The 14360-nt window shown below is 38.5% G+C and overlaps 1 protein-coding gene across 3 annotated transcripts in view; it reads left to right on the top strand.

Moving 5' to 3' along the window:
* Positions 1-14360, top strand: part of rcan2 (regulator of calcineurin 2) — a 98970-nt gene that overhangs the window by 81251 nt on the left and 3359 nt on the right. The window lies entirely within an intron of this gene.

The raw sequence follows: 14360 nt of genomic DNA on the forward strand, positions 1-14360 counted from the left end.
CCTCATTTGCGCATTCAGTTCGCCCGAAAGACACAAATTGAGCGTCTTACGCAAATTATTGTATTTGGTGTTTTGTGCATTTGCGCGTTTGAAGCGAATTCACGTGTGACGCCCAAGTTGAAAAATCTGAACTTTGGCATCTTTTCGCGCCACGTTAACCAATCAGGAGCCTGCTTGCTGCTGTCACGTGGTGAAGTGACGTGATAATAGCGGATGAGGTACCCCTAGTCATTTAAAAATACTACTGTTATTGTGTCACAAAATGTAGTTTTAAGACTTTTTCAGGCGAGAATGTAGTTGTTTAAAGCTCAAATATGTGGTGTATTTATAAAGAGAGCATCTATTTGTAAATTGTATCTGGCATTTTCAGAGTTGTGAGATCCAGTCGATCAGCAGGCGCTCAGCGCTCGTTAACCCCGGCGAAAGCAGCCTTACCTCGGCTAGTCCTTCTGGCGTTTGCCGCTGGCTCTGTTGTCTCTGTAGTGGTTAAACATGAGATGTAATTTGTCTTGTGTAGATCTAACGGGTGATCTTTGATCTCATGAATCTATCATTTGTTGCCTGCCAAATCGTTTTGACTGAGGGTAAAGTGAAGTTTCATAACTTTATTTCTTTTGGCTATTTAACTTTAACGTTGTAGCCTACTAGTGCTGACTTTGTTTGACTGAATTGTTTGCTTTATTTATTGCATAGATTCTTATACCTTTTACTTATACTTTTTATGGCTATTATTGATCACACATAAACTGACATTTAATAAAAAGAGACTGGGTTGTGTTTTATGTCATATTTAATTTTATTACCGTGACAATCATATGCACACTTATTGTCTGAACCACATATGAATGTGTTTGATTTTTTTTTTTTTTTTATGAAAATGAAAAGAGGCAGAGTGGTGTTTTATGACATATTTAGTTTTATTGTAGCCTAAAATATACATACAGGAGTGAGAGCGAGCTGAGTGACGCTATCATGAACGGTGCTGTTCCATTAGCAGAGTACCGGACTTGTTCGGGAGTTCGTTCTCACGAGTCGAACTTGGCAAGTCTGAACTTGGCCACGGGACAGGCGGAAGTACTGCTGTCTCTAAATCATCTTTGTCCTTGTCTTTCCATTGTCTACCACTACTTTACCCTTATAAAAAAACACTGTGGTGGTACTATAGTATGAAATGATAACTTCATTGTATCACCATAAAGGTATTGTCCAATAAACCAACAAATACAGGAAAGACTTTCAACAAGGTCCTCTATGTTAATATTAGTTAATGCAGTAGTATATGTATTTTCTACATATACATTTAAAACATTTTAAGTGAACATTCATGTTTTGCATAAACATGAATTAACAAGGAACACTATAGAGGTATTTATAAATTAACATTACTCTTGATTAATGTAAATGTAATTATTGCTTAATATTGTTAAATATTGCTATTGTAAGCTCAAGAAAAATTAATAGATTAACTAATGTTATACTACGGGGCTGTTGAATGCTTGAATCTGATTGGTTGACGAACGTTCTAAGGCTGTTCCATATCACTTCACCAAATGATTTCAGTTATTTCAAAGGTCCTTACAGCTTACAAAAGCAAAAGAACCACACACTCGCACAAAAACCTGTTAAATAATGGCGCTGTTTTTGAAGCAGATAAACGTACAGTTTTGCTATTAGTGGAGATGCTGCTGTCAAACACTGTTGAGAGTCTGCCATCATTGGCTCACGCATTACTAGCTCTAAAATGACGTTTTGGAATTAGCAATGGAGGCTTGGGATTAGATGCGTACGAAATTATTCCTACACACAAGAGCGTTTTAAGGACAAAAACCTGACAAATGTCTTGAAATACAACATCTGAAGTTCAGCCCAATGTCTTGAGGTGTGGTAACCGTAGCATAAGCGGAATAATTCAAAGGTTCTTCATCAATTATTCCTTACTTATTTAATTAGACCTTATTGTAAAGTAGGACATATCATTTTGGCAAGTGTAAGGTGCATCAAGTCTTCCTAATGTGTTTTGATTAATTGTTTTTTATCTAAAAATCCTTTAAACAAAATAAATTTACTTGAGATGCTTCTGCAAAAAGTAACAGAATAGAGTCAGATCTTTTCTTCCATGTTGTAACATAAATCCGTGTGAAACAGATTGTCGAAAAAGGAGGGGAAAAAAGGACAGGGACTGGATGGAGGCAGATCTGAATGTGAGCGGTTTCAGTGGACTAAATGATTGAAGAAGTCCAGAATATTTCACCAAAGAGAAGTCTGTTGTTTCACCAGAAATTATTTTAAATATTAATTTCAAGGTCAAGAATTAAATAATTAAATAAATAAAACGCAAGCGTGGATGGATGAATAATTCACAATATGATTAACATTTAGAAAATGTATGAATTTTCATTTCATGAAAACTTTATGATTTGTTTACATAGATTGTATCTGGAATACAAGTGTATTTTTTAATCAATGCACTGGCAGATTTCCCCCATATTTTCTATCTGCCAGAGCAGTAAGACAAAAGAGATTTGAAAACAAATCTTAATATGCTGTGTTGATTCTCAAGGATATTTTAACTACATGGCAAAATACTCATTAAGAATATGATTTTTGTAGTGTAGAAAGAGCAAGAAGATGCTAAGACAGAAGAGACCAGAGAGAGAAAGAGCTTTCTGCAGACTTGCTCTTACCATATCAGTCAGGACGACCAGATCTGCCATCATTGACTCTTGGATATCATTCCTCTCCATCAAAGCCATAATAACAGGCTCATGTCAATGACCTCGTATAAACGATGCAGACTGCATTTACGCGCTCTGCTGATTTCCAGTAATACTAGACAATCCCAGCCATCAGCTAAGAATGGCTTTGAATCCATCAGCCGTTCTCTGCAGAACTGGATCTTTCCAAAATCAATCCGAAAACACAACATTGTTACTGTCAGTCACTTTCATAGCTGCTTCAAATGAAACAATCCATCTGAGAGACTTTTTTACCCATAAGTAAGTGCCATGCGGTTTCTCATAATGTGTCTAAATTTGTAAGTATTATATCACTCAGCCTGCTCCATCTGCCACCCTGGCAAGAGCATCATCGTCTTGTGTTCCCATCTAAACGGCTGCTCGGCACATTCAGTCCATCTTGCCTCGTTTTGCAATCAAGCAGCTTTAGAGCATGTAGAGCACGTGAGTATATGACGGTTCTCATAAACTAGGCCTAAATGCTCCGGTTGGCAGTACATCATTTATGGAACCAGGTCAATTTTGAATGCCACCCTCTGTTTGTTTGGTCTATTTTTAGCTGACAGTGTAAAAGGCGTTTGGGGATTATGGAGTAGGAACATTTGAATTATGCAACAGGGCATGGCATTATGGACTCTCAGCCATCCAACCCCCAAGGGATCAATTTCAAAATCCTGTGAAAACATCCTGCTGAATTCTAAATCTTTCTCTCTCTGTCTGGCTCTCTCTAAATAACTACGGAGGGTGTTTAAGAAAATCTGATGTTTTATATTATTTATGTAATGTAGTTATGTGATGTGTAAACAAATGAGCTACTGCAGCTGTGATTTAATATGAGTCGCTGTGAGATGCAAGGCTAACATGCAGATGGCACATCAAGATCATGAGTCTCAGAATGCCCGGTACACATTGTAGATTTTGGGCTGTCCCAGACGAAAGATGACCAATCGTGGCGATTTCTGTGGTCGTGGCTCCTAAACGGTGGTCCTAGGTCAAAAGTGAGAGAAAGTGAGATGGCTGTTGTCACGGTCTTGCGACCAAAGATAGACTGCGATAGTTTTCTTGCCGTGCTACGACCTACGTCTACTGGCTAGCCAATAAAAATGCAACATGAAATGCCGCATTGATCAACGCGACATGGCGCTAACACTTAAAACTACTTGCCTCAAGCTCCATCTGCAAAACTGGCACGCCAAGTTGGCCTCTCTTCTTTTGTTTCCTCCTCTTTTTTTCAGCGCACATAAAAAACAGTGGACAGTGTGATTTATCTTGCTCTATTTGTTTACCACTAGCGCATGCTAATGACGTTTTATTCTTGCGTCATAGCCTACGATTTATCAATTATAAATGTAATAATTTAAATCAATTCATATATGACTGATAGCAACACAAAAACATGCAGTCCTAAAACGTTCGCCATCAACTTGTGACAAAGGACACAGAGAGAAAAAATATAAGTAATAAAACATCTACTATAAAATATTTAAATATTTGTGGATTTTACACATATTTATATTTACTGTATATCTGAATGACATTTACATTGACATTTACATTTAGTCATTAAGCAGACGCTTTTATCCAAAGCGATTTGCAAATGAGGGCAATAGAAGCAACTCGAACAGTCAAGGGCAACAGTATGCAAGTGCTGTAACAAGTCTGAGTTAATGTAGCACAGAACAGATTATGATAATTTTTTTAAATTTATTTTTTTAAATAAATTAGACAGACAGAAAATGAATAGAATGATAAGTAATATTCTTGATTGGTCAGGTGCTGCTGGAAGAGATGTGTCTTTAGATGTTTTTTGAAAATGGCTACAGACTCGGCCGCACGAATTGAGATAGGCAGGTCATTCCACCTAGTGGGGGCGGTCCAGGAAAAGGTCTGTGACAGCGATTTCATGCCTCTCTGGTATGGCACCACAAGGCGTCGTTCACTAGCAGAAAGTAAGCTCCTGGAGGGTGTGTACCTCTGAACAAGTGAGTTTAGGTATATTGGTGCAGAGCCAGTGCCTTGAATTTGATGCGAGCGGCTATTGGTAGCCAGTGCAGACTGATGAAGAGAGGCGTGACGTGCGCTCTCTTCGGCTCATTAAAGACCAACCTCGCCACTGCATTGTGGATCAGTTGCAAGGGTTTGATAGTGCATGCCGAAAGGCCCGCTAGAAGAGCATTACAGTAGTCCAGTCTGGAGAGAATAAGAGCTTGTACCAGTAGTTGTGTGGCATGATCTAATAGGAAGGGTCTAATCTTCCTAATGTTGAATAGTGCAAATCTGCAGGACCGGGTTGTTGCAGTAATGTGGTCAGTGAATTTTAGCTGATCATCAATCACAACCCCTGGTTCCTGGCTGTCCTGGACGGAGTTAAGGTTGATGAACCTAGCTGAATGGAGAGATTGTGGTGAAGTGCTGGTTTGGCAAGCATATACCACAAGCAGTTCTGTCTTTGCAAGGTTGAGTTGCAGGTGATGTTCCTTCATCCAGGCAGAAATGTCTGTTACGCAGGCAGCGATACGAACACCAACCGTGGGATCATCTGGTTGAAATGAGAAGTAGAGTTGAGTGTCGTCAGCATAGCAGTGATAGGAAAAGCCATGTTTATGAATGACAGATCCCAGTGATGACATGTAGATGGAGAAGAGAAGTGGTCCAAGCACTGAGCCCTGGGGAACGCCAGTGGCTAGATGATGTGACTTAGACACTTCACCACTCCATGACACCCTGAAGGACCTACCTGAGAGGTAAGACTTGAACCACTGGAGAGCAGTTCCTGAGATGCCCATCTTCATGAGAGTTGACAGGAGGATCTGGTGATTAACTGTGTCAAAAGCAGCAGACAAATCCAGTAAGATAAGAACTGTGGATTTGGAAGCTGCTCTTGCCTGTCTCAGTGCCTCCGTAACCGAGAGCAGGGCAGTCTCATGACAATGTCAATGGAAAAAGCAGGGGCTAACTGCTTACGCTAACCAGCCAAACTTTGATTTAGCTCACCATCCAGCAACATGCTCGGCGGAAAAATGCAGCCTAGCTTGCATATCACACTGTTTTACATCACAGTGACACATACAACACGTACTATTACACATATATATAAACATACAAACCAGTGCTAGATTTGTATCAAGTGGCCATATCCCCTCGATGGCTGCTGGGAGGTTGTGTAAGTGAGTCATTCAGAGTTGCATAATCCCAGAGCGGGACATTGAAACAGTGGTTTCACAGCCTGTTCTGAGGTCAGCCAATCAGAAAGATTTACAATTGTTTAGGGCGTGAAGACTGGTCCTAAAAAAAATATATATATATATTAATGAAAGAGGTGTCAAATATAAATTGTCTGAGGATAAAACATCATGTATGCTTGTGTAAAATCAATTTGAACTGAATTACAGGACGGGAGATCACACTCCAGAGATCAAGCTGGCATCTTCTGACAATTAACTAATCCTCTACTTTAAGTCCTTAAGCTACTACATTTAATGTCAATTAAGTGTGAATTTAGAGAACAGTACATTATTATTATAGATTGTCACTTAATTGCCTGACAAAGAAGTCTAAATGAAAGAAAAACTGCACTGAACCATGTGAAACAAGGCCTTATGTTACTACAGAAGATGGGGAAAAAAAAGTGTAAGGCACACTGAATTGCACAATTCAGTTCAAATCCATACCCATTTCACATAGGGCTGCAGCTAAAAAAGGGATACATTTATCTAGATATTTTGATATTCTTTTTTATATTACTTAGAAACTTCTGTGAGGATTTTTTTTAAAAATCCGAATTATGAATGATTTGCTGAATTGGACAGTTTGAATTTAAAGTCCCTAGTATGAATATGTTAGCCATACTGTTATCTATAAGCTAGTGTGCTCCAAAACAATGCCAAAAGTCACATTTATATTCACTTCCGCCATTATGGATCAATGATTTATGACATCACCCTGCACTTTAGCTTCTCATCAGATGTTCTATCCAATCAAATGCTCTTCAGAATCTAAATCGTCCCGCCCCCAAATAGACTCTCAATCTGCGGCCAAAATCAATCACTTGTTCACACATTTACCCTTTTCTACATGGTGAATGAGCACAAAGTGCACTATATAGGGGATAGGGAACGATTCAGACAATGTAAATTTGCTTTCCATTGGGGCGAATGAAGTCTGGTTTCATGCTAGTATCACGCGAACGTGCCGTCTCCTCCGCTACAGAGAAAGATAACGGAGAGCGGATCATATGCGCAAGTCAACGCAGACAACAAAACATATTTGAATATGTATGTGAATAATGGACCCATTTTAATTCTGCACAGAATGCTGTATTTTAAAGCAATATGGAGGAGATTAGGAGGAAACTACGGCTTTACTGAGTTCAACGGTTCTGGACAATCTGTGATTATAAACAAAACGATATTAGCCATTTTAAAAAGGGGTGGAGCTGATCTATATGTCCCTCTCTGTCTTCCTGTTTCAGTGGAATTACGTCAACACGTTGAATAATGCTGCTTTGAATAATTAAACTTTTCGTTTTGACCTTGTCCGCCCATGATGGGCTGCCTTTAGTGACAAAGCCGACGCATGTTAATAGCAATTGAATGCAATTAGGGAACAGAGGAAACGGTACAAACTAGTGAGCAATCAACAGCACTCAAGTGGAACCATGTGGCAAGCTAAACAAACAGCCCATTCAGCCCAGGCACCTTGACTGTGTTAGACTGCTGTCGGATGGCAATAATGATTGTGGTTGTTGTGGAAGGAAGCTTTTTTCCATTGTTAAGCGTGTGTTTCCATACACAAGTTTGTGTCTGAGAGGCTGTGTTTCCACATGGCCCTCACTGAAATTGTACAGTACAACAATACACACACACTCCAGCTCATTAAAGCAAAATGCTTTTGTTGTTCCCTGCTCTGTTTACAAGGCGCATACCCAGCCGCTTCACCCTGAGAAAGCAAAAGCACTTAATGAAATATTCCTGCTGCATCTGTGGACGCTTAGATTACAGACCTGAGCCAAGCATGTGGGGTGTGCAGGGCCCAGAGAGGGTTCTTATAGCTACACAAAGCACAGGAACACCTATGAACCTGATCTGAGGCACAAAGAGAGCCTATGCATTATACTTGCACTGGATTCAGAGCTCAAATGATGTGGCATATATCTATTTATAAGCATAAATGCTTTGAGTACGGTCATGCACAATAGTTTATTCAAAATGAGGCTCAGGGTTCCAACGTCCCCTAAAAATAACCACTGTAAACCCTAACACTCAAAATACTTCATTGGTTTGAGTGGGACAAACTTAAATTAAACAAATGAGTTCAGTTAAATTAACTTTTATGTTCACAGCACTGACATATTTCAAGTAAACTGAACTGTTTGGTGGTTTAGAGTTGTATGAACTAATTTCCTTTAATTTAGACTAACTTAAGTTTAATTTAAACTGGGCTGGGATTTTTTATTTCCCAGCATGCTTTGCCCATGGCACTCGAAAGGGAGAGTGAATGCTAAAAGTAGTGTATATAATGTGTTATATAATGTTTTTGTGCAAGATTAATGGTAAGGGAGATTTAGTAGTGATTCATGTTTTGTTATGCTAATTTAGAAGAGTTTTTGTTAATGTGGATTTTTGGAGAGTTACCATCATGCATGGTGACAAGTGGCGCATGCTTCTTGGTTTGAGAGCAGGTAAATGATATGTTGCTTGCTCATTCAGTAGGTGCTATACCATGCTAACATGTCAACAAATTCGCAAGTTGGCATTTTCTGAATTAATTACAAATTATTTCTTCTTATTCTTCTATCTTATTCAACTTTTTTTGAGTTCTGACAACTTAGGGTTTACAGTGAAGTAAATAACTCATTTGATTTGCAAGAACTCAAAATAAAGTTAATAAACTAAATATTTAGTTAATTGCTATCAAAATTTATGAGTTGGCTAACTAAGTACTTCAAGTTAGGAGAAATTAACATGCATGAGTACTACAAACTCAAAACTTAATAGTTCTGCTTACTTAAATTTTTGAGTTATGATGTTCCAAATTTTATGTAACCGATTTCCTCAAATGTATTGAGTTAGCCCAACTTATTCAGACATAGACATACACAATTAGTTTCAGTTCTTAGCATGCATGTTTTTGAGACAATCACCTAAACACTGTAAATGCCATGTGACTGGAACTCTGGATGAAAATGACGTCAGGACAACGCTGACTGCACCCTGAGAACACACACAATTCCAAATCTTTCACTACAGACTATCCTGAGCTAAAAGGCAGCAGATATTCATTCAGAAATATTCACTTCATGCTTTTAGAGCCCTCCAAATAATAAGTTGTAATAAAAAATAAAAAAAAAACATGCATTAAGTATAATGAGCTAACAATGAACAACACATGTTTTACAGCATTTACTGTGGTTAGTTTTACTACAAAGTTTAGGGTAAGTAAGAGATTTTTTAAAGAAAGAAAGCAATATTTGAGGGTACATTCATTTGATCAAAAGATATAGTAAAATCGTTTGATGTTACAAAAGATTTTTTTTTATTTTTTTTTAAATGCTGTTCTTTTGAACTGTATATTCTTCAATGAGTCCTGGACAAAATGCATCCTCATTTCCACAAAAAAAATAAAAACTATTTAAGCAAAACAAATGTTTTCAACAATGATAATAATAATAATGTTACTTAGGAGTAATGGCTGCTGAAAATTCAGCTTTGCCATCACAGGAATAAATTACATTTTAAAATATATAAAAATTCAATACTGTTATTTTCAATTGTAATAATATTTCACAATATTACTGTTTTACAGTATTTTTGATTAAATAAATGCAGCCTTGGTGAGCATAAGAGTGATTCTATAATTAGAGATACATTTTGCATTTCAAAAAGTTAAGAAAAAAAAATATTTCCAATCTCTTATTGAAAACATATTCAATTTTAATAATTCAGTGCTTGCCAAACACAAGTTGTTCTTTTTTTACTTTAAACACACACAAAAAAACCTGATTTCTTTATAGTATTGCTTGTCACTAGCCTGACAAGCCAGACCCACATCAAGATCTGGGGACACACCATTGGCAGGGCTCAATCCGAGGGGCGGGATAAACGGTTGTCTTTCGAATTCCCTCTGCATGCAATAGGATAGCACTACAACAAACCAGAGCAACATAGAAGGTGAAGCGGAGCTAGTTGATAGATTAAAACTTTCGCCATATCCGGTCATCAAAACTCCGAACACATCTTCCTTTCTTAAAGGGATCCCCTGGTGTTAAGACTTGTATGGCTTAATATAACATGAATTATGTCTCTTACTGAAATATGTACAAACCCAAATCAGAAAAAGTTGGGACAGTATGGAAAACGCAAAAAAAAAGAAAAAAAGAAGTGATTTCTAAATTTACTTTGACTTGTGTTTCATTGCAGACAATATGAACACAAAATATTTCATGTTTTGTCTGGTCAACTTCATGTCATTTGTAAATATGCATCCTTTCCTGCAATCGACCTGCAACACATTTCAAAAAAGTTGGGACAGTAAAGCATTTACCACTTTGTAATGTTGCCATTCCTTTTCACAACACTTAAAAGATGTTTAGGGACTAAAGACACCAAGTGATGAAGTGTTTCAGGTGAAATTTTGTCCCATTCTTCCTGCAAACAAGTCTTAAGGTGGGCAACAGTACAGGGTCTGTGTTGTCACACATTCTCTATTGGAGACAGGTCGGGACTGCAGGCAGGCCAGTCAAGTACCCGTACCCTCTTCCTCCGCAGCCAGGACTTTGTAATGTGTGCAGAATGTGGTTTTGCATTGTCTTGTTGAAATATGCATGGACGTCTTCTTGTCTTCTTGAAGGCAGCATATTATGCTCCAAAATCTCTATGTACTTTTCAGCATTAATGGTGCCTTCACAGAAGTGCAAGTTACCTTTGCCAAGGGCACTGACACAACCCCATACCATGACAGACCCTGGCTTTTGGACTTGTTGCTGGTAACAGTCTGGATGATCCTTTTCTTCTTTGGTCCGGAGCACACGGCGTCCATTCCTCCCAAAAAATACCTCAAATACTGATTCATCTGACCACAGTACACGTTTCCACTGTGTGATGGTCCATCCCAGATGCCTCCGAGCCCAGAGAAGTCGACGGCGCTTCTGGACACTGTTAACATAGGGCTTCCTTTTGGCACAGTACAGTTTTAACTGGCATTTGTGGATGTAACTACGTATTGTGGTACTTGACAAAGGTTTGCCAAAGTAGTCCTGAGCCCATGTGGTGATATCGCTTATAGATGAATGACGATTCTTGATGCAGTGCCGCCTGAGGGATCGGAGATCACGGTTGTTCAGCTTAGGCTTGCGCCCTTGTCCTTTACGCACTGAAATTCCTCCAGATTCCTTGAATCTTTTAATTATGTTATGCACTGTTGAATGTGAAATATCCAAATCTCTTCCTATCTTTCTTTGAGGAACATTGTTTTTAAACATTTCAATAATTTTCTCACGTATTTGTTGGCAAACTGGCGATCCTCAGCCCATCTTTGCTCCTAAAGGATTAGACCTTTCTTGGATGCTGCTTTTGTACCAAATCATAATTACAATCACCTGTTGACATCACCTGTTTTAAATCACATCATTATTTAACCATTTTACCTCATTACTAGCTCTAAATTGCTCGTGTCCCAACTTTTTTTTAAATGTTTTGCAGGTCTGAATGACAGGAAAGGATGCATATTTACAAATGACATGAAGTTGACCAGACAAAACATGAAATATTTTGTGTTCATATTGTCTGCAATGAAATACAAGTCAAAGTAAATTTAGAAATCACTTCCTTTTTTTTTATTTGCGTTTTCCATACTGTCCCAACATTTTCTGATTTGGGGTTGTAGTAGAAAACCCATGAAACGCCATACGTTATTTAAAAAATCCATTATATATTTGGACAATGGGCGGCGCCATTTTGTTTGCGTTCTAGGTCGTTGACGTAGAATGGTTGCACTCAGCAATCAAATGACGCTACCCGTAGCTATTTTTACCACAACACCACTCGAAAAATGTTAAACATTAATTCATGTTCGATCATAATCATTAAATACAATCCCTATACAACTTGAAATGTGTTCAAAGGTCTGTCTCTGAGGGTAATGCCGCTGTGAAAAGCTAAAGGGGCAGTTTTTGCACTATTTCCCTGACACTGCTGATCAAACCGTGTGGAAACCCAGACGGACAAACCAGCACTCTGAAAGGTTATAACAGGCATAATGTTAATGGATCAAAGTACTCTACAGGATAGCTCCTCTCTTTTTACTATTTATTTGAGGGTATTTTCAATCACGCCAGCAGATGGCTGACACCAAATACACAGCAATTTGCACGAGTCATTATCCATTCACTGGCTGTTATTCAGTCTGCAGCTGTGATTGGTTCTTTTTCCTTGTACGCTCTCGCTTGCATGATGTTCTCGGTATAAAGAGTTACATTTTTTTCAATCAGAAGAGGGGGGTTATTTTTGGGACGGTTGCTAAGGAATGCAGAAATTGTCATTTGTGTTTTTGGAGAGGAGGACTTTAAAAGGATGAAGGGAAGTGAAGTGTTTTGCCCCTCTTTCCAAAGAATGCTCTAAAAATACCCTGCGCCGTTTCCCTGTGCCGGCCCACTGAACCTACACTAACCAGACGAAATCCATCTGGCCTTTCCGCGGCGGCCACACTCCCTCACCACCTCTCTCCTTCTCAGCTGGTGGGTCTTCAGCGGTGCACGCCTGTCATGCACACACGCACAGCTCTTGATGAGTGGCGCCCATGAATCGAAGGATAGAGCTGGAGAGATGTGCTCGGCATGCCAATGAAATCGCTGCTGATTTAATAAAGACTTATTTTTAGCAGCTCCTCCTGCTTTATGAGGGACAGCTAAGAAACATTACCACAAACACCGCACCACCATATGTTTTTATCCCCTTGTAGGGATTCGAGCGGTCTAGGAGGACTTTAAAGTTTCATCTCTGCAGTAATGAGCTTGATTGCTTGCTCTTTTTCTGTCTTCGACTGTCTGACCCTTGACGTCAGTATGCAGCATTGACGTCATGCCCAGGTTTCGGAGAGAAGCTGAGCCCTCGGGAGGCTATGCAGGAGAAGAGGAATGCGAGGGATTGAACATTTGTAGCAACAGAGCTGAGGAATTGTTTGAACGAGTGCGTTTTGTATGAATAAAACATAAGATGCGTAACTGATAGAGGAATTAGGTCAAAACAGTGAGAAGTTAAAAACAATAAAATGTAAGGGAAAAGGGAGTAAAGACAGTGTAAGACTTCTAGAAAAGCATAATACAGCTCTGGAAGAATTTAAGAGACCACTAAACATTGAGAAATCAATGTTAAGTGGTCTCTTAATTTTTTCCAGAGCTGTAGAAGAGGGTCTTTAGAGTGTGTGTTGGATCCTCTGGGTGACCACAATGCACTGCACACTCATGCCGCCCAAAGGCACTGTGGTAAACTTTGATTCGTCTTCCTGTTCTGTTCTATCTTACAAACAAACAGTGTATTCGTCTAACACGTTTTAAATATTAACCCTCAGTCTGCCCTCGTGCAACAGGGATGGAGAGATATAGAAAAGCTGCTTATCTCTTGTGAATGTGTGCGGTTCTAGTTAATTACCTGAAGTGTGGATGGAAACGCCTCCAGAGACTGCTCTGACTGACGGGCTCTGTGAATTTCTAAGTGAACAGATCTCCATTCTGGTAGTGTTACATGGATTTTCAGCATTGGATATATAACACTGTTTCCCTGTGCATTCGGAGTATGTATGTTTAATGCTATGGATCGTTGCTGGTTTTCTTTTCTCTGGCCACCCGCAGTTACAGCCAGCCTAAAATATCCTCTCTTCTCACGTTGAGATCTAGAGAGAGAGCGCCCTCTAGGTCTGATTGTTAGTATTGCAGGAGAAATAACGATATAATGCATTCCATTCAGAAGTCTGAATCTTACTGAATCTCACTCGCTTAATATTGCAGAAAAAATAACAATGCTAGCATGTGTTTTTCAGATGGACTAGTAAAAATGCACATCTATCACTCCAAATGTTTCCTAAATAGTTCTTTAAAACACACAGAAGTAAATTTAACTTATTAATGCATTGTATTTGCTTAAAAGTAATTGTTTACCATTACCACATCATATGGGGTGAAACCAGGGATCCAAGTAGGATGTTGTATGGAATGCAGCATAAACATTTTTTGTGCACAAAAACTTTTTTTTAAGTGCTTGGTGTAGCAAAAACCTTTTGACAATATTAGATTTATGATCTGTATTTACTTTCATTTTTAATAAGAGAAATTTGAGTTCAAACAGGCATTTACAAAAATGTTTAAAGCAAAAATACATTTCCTCCAATCAAACTGAATAATTTCAATTTAAACACCATATAATAATTATAATTATTATTAGTAGTAGTTGTATCAGTATTATTATTAGCAATACATACCTACACTACCATTCAACATTTTCGGTTGAAAAGATTCGGTTCGCAATAAAACAAAAGCCAAAACTTTTTCTGAAAGTCTGGAGCCCTTTTCTGGAATATTTTAAGGAGACAACTACATCTTCATTTTGTATGTATTTATTTATTTAATCTTTT

The sequence above is a fragment of the Gobio gobio genome (assembly GCF_949357685.1).
Source record: "Gobio gobio genome assembly, chromosome: 12".
In the NCBI taxonomy this organism is placed as follows: domain Eukaryota; kingdom Metazoa; phylum Chordata; class Actinopteri; order Cypriniformes; family Gobionidae; genus Gobio; species Gobio gobio.